The sequence below is a fragment of the Cervus canadensis genome, chromosome 23 (assembly GCF_019320065.1).
Source record: "Cervus canadensis isolate Bull #8, Minnesota chromosome 23, ASM1932006v1, whole genome shotgun sequence".
NCBI lineage: Eukaryota > Metazoa > Chordata > Mammalia > Artiodactyla > Cervidae > Cervus > Cervus canadensis.
In genome coordinates, this window is record NC_057408.1 from 47,064,250 (window position 1) to 47,066,740 (window position 2,491).

Sequence of the window (2,491 nt, forward strand, 5' to 3'; positions counted from 1 at the left end):
GCATCTAAGTGGCAGTGAAATGGCTTCCCAATCAGAAAAACAGGTTAGGCTTAAATGGCACCTCCAGCTAGCCAGTTGCCCAGGTCAGGACCTGAATGCCATCTTAACTCCTTTCTTCCCTGCAGCCCTCAAATCTAGTGCCAAGTTCTCTCAACTTTACCTCCTCAGTTCAGTTCAGTTCAGTTGCTGTCATGTCTGACTCTTTGCGACCCCATGGACTGCAGCATGCCAGGCCTCCCTGTCCATCACCAACTCCCAGAGCCTACCTAAACTCATGTCCATCGAGTTGGTGACACCATCCAACCATATTATCCTGTCGTCCCCTTCTCCTCCTGCCTTCAATCATTCCCAGCATCAGGGTCTTTTCAAATGAGTCAGCTCTTCACATCAGGTGGCCAAAGTACTGGAGCTTCAGCATCAGTCTTTCCAATGAATATTCAGGACTGACTGATTTCCTTTAGGATGGACTGGTTGGATCTCCTTGCAGTCCAAGGGACTCTCAAGAGTCTTCTCCAACACCACAGTTCAAAAGCATCAATTCTTCGGCACGCAGCTTTCTTCCCAGTCCAACTCTCACATCCATATAGGACTACTGGAAAAACCATAGCTTTGATTAGACAGACCTTTGTTGGCAAAGTGATGTCTCTGCTTTTTAATATGCTGTCTAGGTTGGTCATAACTTTCCTTCCAAGGAGTAAGCATCTTTTAATTTCATGGCTGCAGTCACCATCTGCAGTGATTTTGGAAACCCCCCCAAATAAAGTATTTACCTCCTTAATACTCCTTAAATTCACTTATTTCCATCCATTTCCCCTATTAGTAACTCAATTCAGGCCATCGCCCTCTCTCATTAGAGGCTTTTCTTTTCATACCCTTTTGCAGTGTAGGAGAGGAAAACAGATTTTCTCTCTACCTTTCTGAGTTCTTGGTTAAAAACAGATTAACAAGAGAAAAACAGTTTATTAACACTATGCTGCATGTATACAACTGGAGATAACCAGGGGAAAAAAAAAGGGTAAAACTTTCTGAGATGGACCAAGCCACTACTTTAAATACCATCCTCAGCTAAATACAAAGGAAAGATTTGGGGAGTAGGGGGTGGGGAAAAGGTAATTTACAGGAAGGTGAGAGAAGGAAATGTTTAGTCAGCAAAAATTTCCCTGCTGGCAGATAAGTCTCAGGTTTAAAAGTTTTATCTGGTAAAGCTCTCTTTCGGGTAGAAGTCCCCTTTCTAATGTAAATTTTCTTTATGAATGTAGATTTCCCTTACAAAAAGGTAACTTCTACTCTGTTCTCAGAGCTTCTGCTGTGTTTGCAGTTTTCAAAAAAAAAAAATCAGCTCAAAGTAACTCAATATGTCAGAGATATACTAGGGTGGCATATTCAGGTGTCAGTACCAAGATCTTACTGATTACAGACAAATCTGATTTCACTTCTTTTACAATAATATACTAACCCACCTACTGAGCTCCCACTTTGTGTGAAGCTTTACACTAGTGACAATTCGCACATTACCTCGTTTTATTCAACCCTCCAAAAATCCTATGAGGAAGGATTATCAGTCCCACTTTACAGATGAGGAAAATAAGGCTCAAAGAAGTAACTTGTCTAAGATGGCTCCATGTCCAGTGGAAGCAAAATTTAAATCCAGCTCTGACTTCCCAATCTACTTGATTAGAAACACGTACTTGTGATGTATGTCTTGCTGTCAAATGACAAAAATAATACAACTTGGTAATGAGTTTGATGTTCTTTTTTCAAGGAAGAACAGTCCATAGGTTGGTGGAGCCCAGTGCCTGGCAAGCAGCAGAGCGCCCTTCCTGAGAGATTTTGGGCAAGTGCTATTTTTATAGGGACTAGAAGAGGCAAGGCAGGAATGGCATGATTGGCTAGGAGGTCAGGAATTACCTTCGAAGGTGAGCAGATCCTATTTTCTCGGGCAAGGTAAGCTAGGTAAACTGAACTGGAGCATTGTGATCGGTTTAAGTTAGGTTTTCTGGACAGACCAGGCCGACTTAGGCTTAGATTTGTGACATGGGACAGGCCACTGGGGCAGCGTCCACTTTGTGCCTCCTGAAAATATGAACTGACTTTATCACGCCCCTAGACAGTGCACAACGCAAAATCGGGGCTAAATGGGAAAACAGACAAAATGTTTTCTAGGTCCAGAGACCCAAATCCCATCTGTTAGCATTATACTTTTGACCTGCTTGTTTCTCTTTCTACTTGGTCTACACGAAGGGTTGGCAAAGTATGGATCACAAACCATGGTCTGCCTCCTGAGTTCAGAATGGTTTTTCCATGTTGTGGTACTGTATTTATAGTTAGAAATACGTATCTGGTCTTCATCCCCATCTCTGGCACAGAACTCTTAATAGTTTATAATATTGAGAAATTGGAAAAAAACTTAAATATTGGAAACTAGTTTATATTATATAGTGAGTAAACTTTGATATACCCAGAATACAGAATGTGACAAAGCCATAAGAAA